Below are 12,606 nucleotides of genomic sequence, written 5' to 3'. Positions count from 1 at the left end.
CCCACAGGCGTGCTGACTGAGTTGGGGGGCATGGAACTGAGCTCCATGTCTTGCAGGTTTTCTGACCAGACTCACTCAGTCCATCAGCATCCTCATCTGGGCTTGGATTAAGCCTTGGGGTCAGGCAAGGCCAGTTTTAGGGGCAGGTGACCGCCTGGGGTGGGTTGGGTTGGGTTTGGGGTTTGTTTTTGTTAGTGGCAAAAGGGAAAATAGCATATTTGAAGTAACATGTTTCGGGTAGTCAATACACGGATTCACTTTTCACTAACCTCCTGGAATGTTTTGGATCTTTGTAGAATCTCGTGGAACCTTCCAGACTTTCTGAGAACTATGTTTAACATTGAACTTGTGAAATGGGCTACAAAATGCAATAAAAAATAAGGGAGTCAAAAGTTTAACAAATGGCAGGGGTAGGGAGAACTGAAGCTGTTCCTTGCCTGAGGCGCCATGTGGTCTAGGGCCAGCCCTGATGTCAAGCGTGAGGTTTGCCCAAACCCCTTTCATTCTGAGTGAATGGAAAGAAGGCAGAGATTTCCCTACGCCCCTCCTGAATTTCCCCATCATCCACCAAGAGGTCAGCTGGTTACATGCAGTGTTGCCTATTTAGTCTGTTGGAAATTTGACTTAACATTAATACAGACTTTAAAAGCATAGATAGTATATGATAAAATACCGAAAAAGCATAGTAGGTTTGAAAAGTATGAACAAAGTTTAGCTTCTGACGCAGCTGTTTTATTTTTTATGACAATGTTGACACATTCAGTTTGGTGATGTTGGCCAACTTAATAATGTCAAGTTATGATTTGTAAGCGAGGTCTGAGGGAGCCTTCCCCTGACAGCCAGTAATGAGCCGAAAAGAAATGGGGAAAGGCTTCAGGATCAGACTATTTACATGAACATACCTACTCTGCCTAGGTATCCAGCAAAGCTGTGTTGCCTAGGTGATCAATTTTGGCTGGTGTTGAGTTACAAATCACTGTAGTATTGAATGCAGGAGTAATGAAATGTTATCCTTACTATATGAGTAAAGGACAGCAGAACTGTACTTAGCTTGTCCAGAGTGGGGGGGAGGGGTCACACTCTGCTTAATTTGTGCCAGTGTATGCCAGGGCTGAGCCTCAGCATAGCTAGGCGTGGCAGTTCATAGCCCTGGGACATCTGGGCTTGCCACATCAGTTATGAAAGTAAAAAACTTGCTTGAGTCCTGGCACCTCTTTCATTACAAATTAAGCATTGGTCACTCTCAACTGAACTGCACTCGCTAAGCAGGGGGCTTGGATGCCAGATCCCAGTGACAAGAGAGGGTGGGCTCTGTCTAAGAGTCACAGGCACTGTTTGGCCTGCCCTCTCCCCTGTTTAAACATAGAACTGATTAGGCTCCATAGAGAGTCTTTGGTTTTTTTAAGGTTTCAGAGTAGCAGCCATTTTTTTTTAAGTAGCCCTGGAGCTGAAATCACTGATAATCAGGTCTAAGTGCTTAGACCTGCTGTGGGATAGTATTTCTGTGGAAGAAACAGCCCAACCTGCACTAGCACTGAGACCTGGGTGGAATCTCAAGACACTGACTTACAGATGTCACAGTGGCAGGTGGCATCAGAAGATGACAGCGCAGGACCATCAGCAATAGAGCAGTGCAGTGAACAGTGGCACAACAAACAACAGTTGCTAGAGCAAGCAGCTGGGGGAACAAGCCAGGTGCCTTCTCCTCCCTGCCCCCAGGGTGGGAAGTGGACTCACATGAAAGCACCTCTGAACTCTGGGTCTCCACTGACCAAAGACAACAGCTTTGAGGGGCAGGGCCGTCCTTAGCCATAGGCAGACTAGGCAGCCGCCTAGGGCACCACTAGGTCTGGGGGCACCGCTCTGTTGGGAGCCTGGACAGACAGGAAGCAGTGGAGCATGTAAGAGCAGGGCTGCTGGGTCCTAGAGAGAGCCGAATACAGTACAGTCTGAGGGAGGGGATTGGCTGCTGTGGTCTCTGGGAAGGGGTGGGGAAAGGAACTCATCTGTAGGGTGACCAGATGTCCCGATTTTATAGGGACAGTCCTGATTTTTGAGTTTTTTTCTTACATAGGCTCCTATTCCCCCCACCGCCATCCTGATTTTTCACACTTGCTGTCTGGTCACCCTAGGTGGGGGTAATTGGTACCTATATGAGACAAAGCCCCAAATATCAGGGCTGGCCCTATAAAATCAGGATATCGATCTGGTCACCTTGGCTAGGGAGCGCGTCTCTCCACCGGGCTGACAGCGATCCATCTCATCCGGGGGGGAGCTGCACAGGGCAGGATGAGCTGCTGTGGCACCATGGGTGCCCCGTCTCTGAGATCAGATGCTATGCTAACTTCACCATGGTCTGTTGGGCTGGCGGTGGTGTCCATTGGCATGTGATCAAACCTGAGGGTTTGCTGCTGCTGTTGCCACTCTGCACCCCAAGAGGTGGATTTTGGGGTCCTGCAGTTTTCCACCTATCTCCTCCTCTACTGCAGCTGTTGGACCAGCAGGCTGGGGGGGTGAGCCAAGCATGAAAGCAGTACTGTGTTGCCATTTAGATTGTCATTTAACAAATTTGTTTGCCAAAAATGTTTGCTAACAATCCTGAATTCAATTTCAATATTTTTTTAAATCAATATCTTAGCCAAAAACAGAAAATTAAGTTGTTGACAATTATGTGTGACAACTTATTTGTGTTTGGTATGGGGAAGGGGGTGGGCCATCTCACCTAGGGCACCATAAATCCTAAGGACGGCCCTGCGTGTGAAGTATGAAGAAGTGCTTATGTTTGCAATGGGAGGGGTGCTACTTGTGCCTGGGTTGTGGGGTGTGTGTGTGCGTGTGTGTGCATGCATTCGTTCGTTCGTTCCTGATGCTGCATGATGCTCCCTGGTGGCTGCTCACCCGCATCGCCCAACCAATATAGTTCCAAGTTTGTGGCTATATCCATGTGGTTCTTCCCAGCTGCTTGAGGTCTGCTGTTACAATTATCTAACCATGGAGATGCAGCCTGAAGTCTCTTCTGCTCTCCAAATCCGTTTCAGTCCCATTGGGTAGCTTCAATCCAATTAAAAATTAAAAAAAAAATTATACTAGCAGCCATTTCTTATACGGGAAAATTATGAATATAATGGAGAAGATAGGAAAAAACAGTAATAGCTTTCCTGATTTGCAGCCTAATTTCTTTGAAGGTATATTTGAAAAATGCTGGCAATGATTTTGTGAAAAGTGTGACTGACGCAAACCAGCTGTTAGCAAAAAGTAAAGAAAAATGTCTTTAAAATCCTGTTTTAATTAATTTTCTCTCATAAACTGAGTAACAGATTTAGTTAAAAATCCCCAGACAATTAAATTTCAATCTCCCTAGAGTAGATGCTGTAAGTGTGCTTTCCCCAAATCTGTATTCTTCATACAAAGCAGTGCAGCTAAATGTCTGCTTTGAATGGAAAAACTGAATCTTTACCTAATATGGAGATGCTACTGCACATCTATAATGTTTTTTTCTATAACTTCACTTTCATAATTCCTTATTTCTAATGTCATCTTCAACATTAAAGGTGAATAACAACAAATCTGTGTAGAACATAGTTAACTTGGACAAAAATAAGTTACATTGCTCACAACAAAGGTAATTTTAGAGATATGGTACATGCATCACTGGGTTGAGTATTAGTTTGCCTTCCTCTGAACCAATTGTTTCTAACTTCAAAAGCTTTCCTAGCAAATTGTCTTGGGTGCCTAATTTTCACTACAAAGAGTTTTAGTTACTTGCAGCCTGTTATCTACTGCTGCTATGTATGCCCCATAAGCCATTGCACTGATTTCCAAAGCAACTATTTTGAGGTACCCTGGGACTTACCCAAAGGACTTGGGTTTATCTGAGGAGGATTAGTTTGGGAAAAATCACACATGGAGCCTAGGTAAGAAAAAGGTGGATAATTCCTGTGGCAGATCTGATAAAGGCCTCTGTTGGAGATGCAATACTAGACTGGATGAGGTACTATTTATGACAGCTACCCCATTTGTCTAACCACTCAGGTCAAATTTGGGGTGTTGCAGGTTGCCCCAGCAAAGTGAGATGGAGGGGTAGGTACTTTTTTATTTTATTCCTCCCCCACTTGTTTATTTACAAGGAACATACAAAGACCTATTTTCCCAAGGAAGAAATAAAACACAGGAGGCAGTTTCTTTGCTTACAGCCCCAAGCCTCTTTAACCAGCTTCCTCCCTAGGATTTTCTCAGTCACAGGTGGGCCAGGCTATCTCCTTTTCTCCTGAACACCTTCTACCTCAGTTATAGGATACTCAGTGATACCTCAGTCTTGCTTCTTCCAATTGCTGGCAGCCTTGGTTGCATTAGTCTATGTGTTGGGTAGAGCCATGTGCTTGTGCTTTGGGTTTGGACACTCAGGTCTGTCCCTTTTTTCAATGTTTTCCCCAGGAGTTTAAATTAGGGGAGGTGTTCGAATTAACAGGGGAATGAGAGGTGAGGCCGTGAGGCTGCAGGTGGGCTGCATGGCACCACAGTAAAAACTGAAAAATGTTTCACGATCATTTTATTAGATTTAACTCCTGTTTTAAAATCGTCACACAAAGTTAGCTACTCAAGCCTACTATGAAGCACTACAGCTACATCCTTGTTGGTTTCTTACTGTAATTTTGCACAACTCCATTAATGAATTTCTCGAATGCAGTGCATTCATCTTTGGTAGCTTCTTGTGTGTCTGGTCTTTCCAGTCCTTCATGATATGTTCATGATCAGGCAGAAGGCAACTTCTTTCAGAACACAAAATTCTATTCAGTGAGGAAAAAGAACGCTCATCTTAAACTGTAGCTGTTGTGACTGAGAGGAGCAAGAGATGAATTCCTACTTCTTTCATCCCAGGAAACCTAGCATAAAGATTGGGTCAAACCACCAGTGATGATAAAGTAGAAGCTGAAGTAAAACCTTCATTGGTTCATTGTATGATGTTTCATTCTGTGTTCAAATTCTCTATTGTCCTGATCACATAGCAGCCCCATTGCTGGTAGTGCCTCACTCTACTCAACTGTCATTGTTTTATAAGACAGGCATCTGTAAAAGCTACGTAGAGGTTGAGTAGAATCCAGAAGTTGCTGTTGTAGATTTGTAAGAATCAAGTCCGTGTACTTTTTCAGATGGCTTAACAAACACTTCTTGGCCTCTTCACTTAATGAGTCAATATAAGTGCCTTAATTAATCAACTTCAGAACTGAAGTATTTGCTTCTTCCAGTATGTTTTCAATTGATAAAAACTGAACTTGGATCAGAGAGTTATCACTGGACAAAGATGTACCACTGTTGTAGCAGGTGCTTGGGTGGCATTGTTTAATGACCCAAGTGGTTTCAACAGTAGACTTATAAGAGAGAGAATGGCAATAATCTTCACTGAACTTAGTAGCAAATGTAGTCCACCAGCCTTACTACTTACATCTGTCCCATCTCAGTAGATACTTTCCAAAGCCAATAATAATACTTGCAGTAATTTTAAGACAACTGCCAAGGATCACTCATGACAAAGTCAGCGGGTTTTCCCAGGTTGGATTAATTTTAACTTCAGTCCTAGTGTATCTTCTATATTTTCCAAGACATTCAGTCCTTTTGGACTGTTGCTGAAAAAAAGAACATTACTAAGACATTAAATGTATGGCTTTTTAATGTCTTTTGAAGATTCTGCAGCTTGTACTAGTGCTAGTTGGAGTAGATGGCCTTTGCAGTATGTATAAGAGAGAGTAGGATTACACTTTTCTCTGGTCAAAGCTTGTATTCCACCATGTCTTCCAAAGAAGTTTGCCCCTCCATCAACTGCACAAGCTGCCATCTCTTTGGGGTTCAATTTACAAGCATTTAACTCTTCTAAGATATGGGTTGTAACAGATGCAGCCAATGTCTTCTATACTCTGAACATCTAGAAATGCATCAACTCACCTACCACTGACATCAAGATAACACATACAATGACTAGGGCCCTACCAAATTCATAGCCGAGAAAAATGTGTCACGGACCATGACATCTGGTCTTTTGTGTACTTTTACCCTATACTATATAGATTTCACAGGGGAGACCAACATTTCTCAAATTGTGGGGGGGTTTCACAAGGTTATTGTAGTGGGGTCACAGTATTGCCACCCTTCTGTACTGCCTTCAGAGGTGGGAGGCCAGAGAGCAGCAGCTGCTGGTCAGGCACGCAGCTCTGAAAGCAACACCCTGCTAGCAGCAGCGCAAAAATACAGGTACCGATATAATACCATGCCATCCTTACTTCTGCCTTCAGAGTTGGGCCAGAATCCTCACAGTTACAACACTGCAAAATTTCAAATTTAAATATCTGATACCATGAAATTTACAATTTTAAAAATCCTATGGCCATTAAATTGAACAAAATAGACTGAATTTGGTAGGGCCCTAGCAATGACTTAATTTTTGATGCTCATTTGCACTGGTGCATTCATCAGTCATGTATGAACATTTTCTGAATGTGGTCAGAGAGTTCTTCACTTTTTTTAACTGCTGAGTCTTTCACTGTTGCACTGCATGCTTCTAACCAGTCACTTGAGTTTCTTGCGAAGAGTGAGCATTTGCTGGTCTTGTTTAGAACCAGTGTCCAACTTCAGGATTAGCAAGTGACAATGCCCCTACCATTGGCCTCGTTTGTAGTATTGCTTGCTTAAATAGAAAGTATGATGCAAAAGCCATATTTGTTCGCATAAACCATGTGAGTCTCCAGCATTCTTAACTGCCTCATTAAGTACTTCTAAAATTGGCTTTGACAGTTACTGGCTTAGAGGGCTTTCTGCACGTCGATACAGTCCAGAGGCTTGGTGTTTTGCAGCCTTTTCACAGAGGATGTCAGCATTGGCTTTGCTGATCACTCTGGCAAACCAAGCTCCTCCACGTATACTATATAAATCCATGGTATTCCCACATCTCGAATACTGTATGTAGTTCTTGTCACCCCATCTCAAAAAAGATATATTGGAATTGAAAAAGATACAGAGAAGGGCAACTAAAATGATTAGGGGTATGGAGCAGATTCCATCTGAGGAGAGATTTAAAAAGACTGGGATGTTTCAGCTTGGAAAAGAGATGAGTAAGAGGGGATATGATAAAGGGCTATAAAATCTTGACGGGTGTGGAGAAAGTGAATAAGGAAGTGTTGTTTACTTCTTCACATAACACAAGTACCAGGGATCACTTAATGAAATTAATAGGCAGCAGGTTTAAAATGAACACAAGGAAGTACTTCTTCACACAACACACAGCCAACCTGTGGAATTTTTTGCCAGTGGCTTTTCTGAAGTTTAAAACTATAACAGGGTTCAAAGAACTAGATAAGTTCATGAAGAATAATTCCATTAAGGGCTATTAGCCAGGATGGGCAGGGATGCAACAAAGAATGTCCCTAGCCTCTGTTCACCGGAAGCTGGGAATGGACAACAGAGGATGGATGAATCACTCTATGACTGCCTGTTCTGTTCATTCTTTTTGAAGAACCTAGCATAGGCCACTGTCAGAAGACAGGATACTGGGCTAGATGGAACATTGGTCTGACCCAGTATCGCCATTCTTATGTACAAATTAATATTGTAATAAATATTTAGTACAGAAACTCTCCAAGATAATGACCGCTGGAGATAGCGATGATGTGAGATAATGATCTTGGCAAATAATTCATTTTAAAAATCTTGGCCTACTAGGAATGTATATTTATATGTTTCCCAGTCACAAATCAAGCATTCTGGAGCAAAATCACTAAAACATAATCCAATAAACAAGCGTTCCTTTAATGCGCCCTCCTTTCTCTCTCCCCGCACCCCCTCAACAGGGCCGCCCTTAGGATTTATGGTGCCCTAGGCGGGATTATTAAACTGGTGCCCCTGGGCCTGACTTGCTCTGAGCAACACAAACATAAGCTTACACTATTGGAAAACTTGCCACATGCATGTTATTAAAACCAGTTTAAGTTAATGAAGCACACTGTAATGCTGATGGGCTAGCACTAAAGAAGTAGCACTATAGAAAAAATTCTGATTTGACAGAATGGTGCAAATAATATAATTTTTTTAATTTGTCACCATTTTACTGGAAATTTATATGAAGAGGTATTGAAACAAGGATTTGTTTTCAATTAAAAGCAATCTTTCTGGCTTTTTTGGGTGCAAAATCAGTAATAATGTCATTGTATGATGAAGACAAAGTGATGTCTTGTTTGATTGCAAGAATAGCAAGACCAGTCAAGCGTTCCTGACTCATTGTAGAGCGGAGATAGTTTTTAATGAGCTTTAGTTTTGAGAAACTCTGTTCTCTTCATGCTACTGTTACAGGAATTGTCAGTAGAATATGAGAGGCAATGTACACATTAGGATATATATATATATATATATATATATATATATATATATATATATATATCAACAAGTTTGCATGTGGCAACACTGATGACAGTGTACTCAATTCTTCGTACAGTTCAAGTCCATTTAAATCAAAACTATCACCATGCTTCAGGAGGCTCTCGAGGTTCTTGCACTTTGTCATTAGTTGCTCTTGTTTTTCTCTTTAGTTGAATTTAGTCCCGCTCAGCCTGTTGCCAGCTGAGTGAATGGAACCCCAGGCCGACAGTGGGTTGAGTGGCTCAGCCGGGGTCTCAGCCACCGGCCTGCCTAGCCTGCTGCCAGCCTGGGGTTCCTTGGGGCTCCCCAGGCGAGTAGCGGGCGCTGAATGGGGCCGGCGGCTGGGACCTCAGCTGGCAATGAGGCAGCAGCCGGAACCCCCGAGCATCAAAAATCAGCTGGCATTCCACCTTTGGCACGTGTGCCCAGGGCCAGCTCTAGCCATTTCGCCGCCCCAAGCACGGTGGCACACCGCAGGGGGCACTCTGCTGCTTGCCGGTCCCGCGGCTCCGGTGGACCTCCCACAGGCGTTTCTGCGGATGGTCAGCTGGTCCCGCGGCTCCGGTGGACCTGCCGCAGGCGTTTCTGTGGACGGTCAGCTGGTCCTGCGGCTCCGGTGGACCTGCCGCAGGCATGCCTGCGGGACGTCCACCGGAGCCGCCTGCCGCCCTCCCGGCAACCGGCAGAGCGCCCCCCGTGGCATGCTGCCCCAAGCACGCGCTTGGCATGCTGGGGCCTGGAGCCGGCCTTGCGTGTGCCATAGGTTGCTGACCCCTGCTCTATACCAGTGGTTCCCAAACTGGGGTTCGCAAACCCCTGGGGGTTTGCGGAACGTTACTGGGGGTTCGCCAGAAAAATTTCACTAATGGTGGCCAGAGGACCCCGGGCATTGGAGACAGCAGGTGGGACCCGGTTGCAGGGTAGACACCCCAAGCCCCAGGGAGAGCGGGGCTGGGCAGTTTGGGCTGGCAGCCTGAGTTCTGGCGGTCTGTGTGGAAGCTGGCAGCCCAAACTCCAGCGCTCCGCGCGGGGCTGGTAGCCCAAGCCCCAGGGAGAGTGGGGCCGGGCAGCTCGGGCTGGCAGCCCAAGTCCTGGCGGTCGGCAAGGGAGCTGGCAGCCTGAACCTCAGTGCTCTGTGCGGGGCTGGCAGCCTGAGTAACAGGAAAAGTGGGGCTGGCAGCCTGAGCCCTGCTCCCATCAGCAGGGGAGTTGGCAGCCCAAACCCCAGCCTGAGCCCCAGGAAGAGCGGGGTGGGCAGTTCAGGTATCCATCACACTGAGGAAATTTAAACTTAAATCCCTGAAAATATTCATTTTCATGAGGAGGTTTGTGACATTTCACAATTTAGTGAAAAGGGTTCGCGAGCTGTTAAAGTTTGGGAACCCCTGCTCTATACACTAGTAAGGAGATGAGCATATTACAGTTGTTGGAGGGCTCTATTTAGCAGTAACAGGGCTATAGGAAAGTCAGTCAACATTTTTTGTTTCTCTGATGAAAACTGGCCCACCCCCTTCCCCATACCAAACACAAATAAGTTGTCACACATAATTGTCAACAACTTAATTTTCTGTTTTTGGCTAAGATATTGATTTAAAAAAAATTGAAATTGAATTCTGGATTGTTAGCAAGCATTTTTGGCAAACAAATTTGTTAAATGACAATCTAAATGGCAACACAGCACTGCTTTAATGCTTGGCTCAACCCCCAGCCTGCTGGTCCAACAGCTGCAGTAAAAGAGGAGATAGGTGGAAAACTGCAGGACCCCAAAATCCACCTCTTGGGGTGCAGAGTGGCAACAGCAGCAGCAAACCCTCAGGTCCGATCACACGCCAATGGGCACCACCGCCAGCCCAACGGACCATGGTGAAGTTAGCACAGCATCTGATCTCAGGGATGGGGCACAACAGCTCATCCTGCCCTGTGCAGCTCCACCTGGGGGAGAGATGTGCTCCTCAGCTAGGGTGACCAGATCCAGATATCCTGAGTTTATAGGGCCAGTCCCGATATTTGGGGCTTTGTCTTATATAGGCACCAGGAGCCTATATAAGAAAAAGACCCCAAAATTGGGACTCGCCCTATAAAAGTGGGACATCTGCTCACCCTACCCCAACCCCCTGTCCTGATTTTTTGCACATGCTATCTGGCTATCCCCAGCCCAGTCCTGTGTGACCATTCCAATCCTGGCTGCCTGCCAAGGAAGTGAGTTACTTTCACTTTCATTCCTCAGTAGGCAGCCAGGGATGGGAGGGGGGATAGAGGGGCACTGGATAGAGGGGCACTCCGTGGGGGGGGGAGAAAGGTGGGGTGCTCCGTGGGGTAGGGAGAAGAACGGATGTTATGAAGGACAACAAAGGATACTGCCAGAGCCGCCGAGCCTGCCTCACGTCGCAGGTGAGTTCCTTCCTCCACCACTTTCCAAAGACCTCAGCAGCCAATCCCCTCCCTCAGACTGTGCTGCATTCGTCTCTCTAGGACCCAACAGCCCTGCTCTTACATGCTCCACTGCTTCTCATCTGTCTGGGCTCCCAGCAGAGCGGTGCCCCCAGACCTAGTGGTGCCCTAGTCGGCTGCCTATTCTGCCTATGGCTAAGGACGGCCCTGTTCACACGCCACAAGGGAAGTTAGTCGGCATCCCCGTCCCTCTCATCCCATTCCCTGTTCTTCCAAAACCTTCATACACTCCCTGAATTACAGTAATGACTCCTACATCATTAAGCTTCCAAAACCAAATTCCATAAATAATTCTTATGCCCCTTGCTTTGGGTTGGTCACACACTGCATCTCACATTTGGGCCTTGGTACATTGAAAGGTATGGTACCTGGCCAATTGTACAGTATAAAAATACAGGGTATAAGAAATTTCTTCCTGACCCTCACATGGGGATTAGTTTCTTGTTTTAAGAGATAAGTTTATCAGTTCTTGAGCCAGATCCCCAGTTAGTGACCTATGTCAATTTACACCAGTTGTGGATGTGGCCCACAGGCTACTTATAGGCTTACTCTTGCTTCAAGACAGACGAATCCTCCTTTGCATAATTTGAAGCCAATAGAGCTCTGCTGATTTATATCCGTTGAGGATCCAACCTTTTACTTTTCCTACTTAGAGAAACAGTTACTATTCATATATCCATTTAAAAAACATTACTAAGCTATTAGCCTCAATCATACCTGCAGTATTAGATTTGTTAGTTATAATTGCTGCATAAAATTCCTTCCAGATGTTTTAAAGGTGTTGCCTTTTCATTTCAGTTGGTGTCCTCTAGTTCTTGCTTTACAGGAGGGGATAAATCAGAAATGTCCAATAGGACTTCACTGTACCATTCTATACTAAATTACTATCCTGCAGTCCTTCCTTGTTATGATAGTTCACCCCTATGTAATGGCATGAAACTCACATGTTATGGTGGTTTCATAAAGACAAAACAACCACAAAAATGAATGCAAACAATACAAGGAAGTGAGGGCTGGGGAACCAAAAAAGGAACTGGAGTGAAATCCACTCCTCCCAACACCCATCAAAACAGATTTAAAAACACTTTATGTTATTTAGTCCCCTGTCACATAACTTATATCACACTTTAAAAGAACATAGTACCTACAACAGGTTTGCTTAATTAAATTGTGTTTATTAATTAACAAAGCAGCTACTGTAGCAATGAAGCTTCCCCTCATTGCCGTCAAGCCATCTTAACTGTTCTTGTGCACTGCCTCCAGGGGAGAGGAGGTACAGTAATTCAAACTTTGGCACAGGAGAAATAATGCCAACTAGTGCTAATTGTACCTATTAGCCATTTTCACCTAGGAAATGAACTTAGACAATCATCTCATTTCACATATGGCATTGAACAAAAGACTATGCTGACCTGATCTGGATTTGAACTAGCAACTTGGAAATTAAATTATTCTTTATTATTTGTATTATGATAGCCCCTAGGAGTCTGTCATGAACCAGAACCCTATTGTGCTAGGTGTACTTGCCCCAGAACTGCCCTCACCCAGTATTTGAAATGTGCAGAGATGTTAATGTTCAGGTACACCTCTTCAAAAAGATCAAGCTTGTCTTGAAATTCTGGAAAAGTAATAGATTTATGTTTAAAGGCTACAGCAGAAAATTAGGGAATTGCCTACCTGTCTGGGAAGACAGTTTGTTTTAGGAGATACAAGCAGGCAGACTTCTGATCTGCAGAGTTAGTGTACAACTTC

Source organism: Gopherus evgoodei, chromosome 3 (assembly GCF_007399415.2).
Source record: "Gopherus evgoodei ecotype Sinaloan lineage chromosome 3, rGopEvg1_v1.p, whole genome shotgun sequence".
Classification (NCBI taxonomy): domain Eukaryota; kingdom Metazoa; phylum Chordata; order Testudines; family Testudinidae; genus Gopherus; species Gopherus evgoodei.
This window is presented reverse-complemented; position numbering follows the sequence as displayed.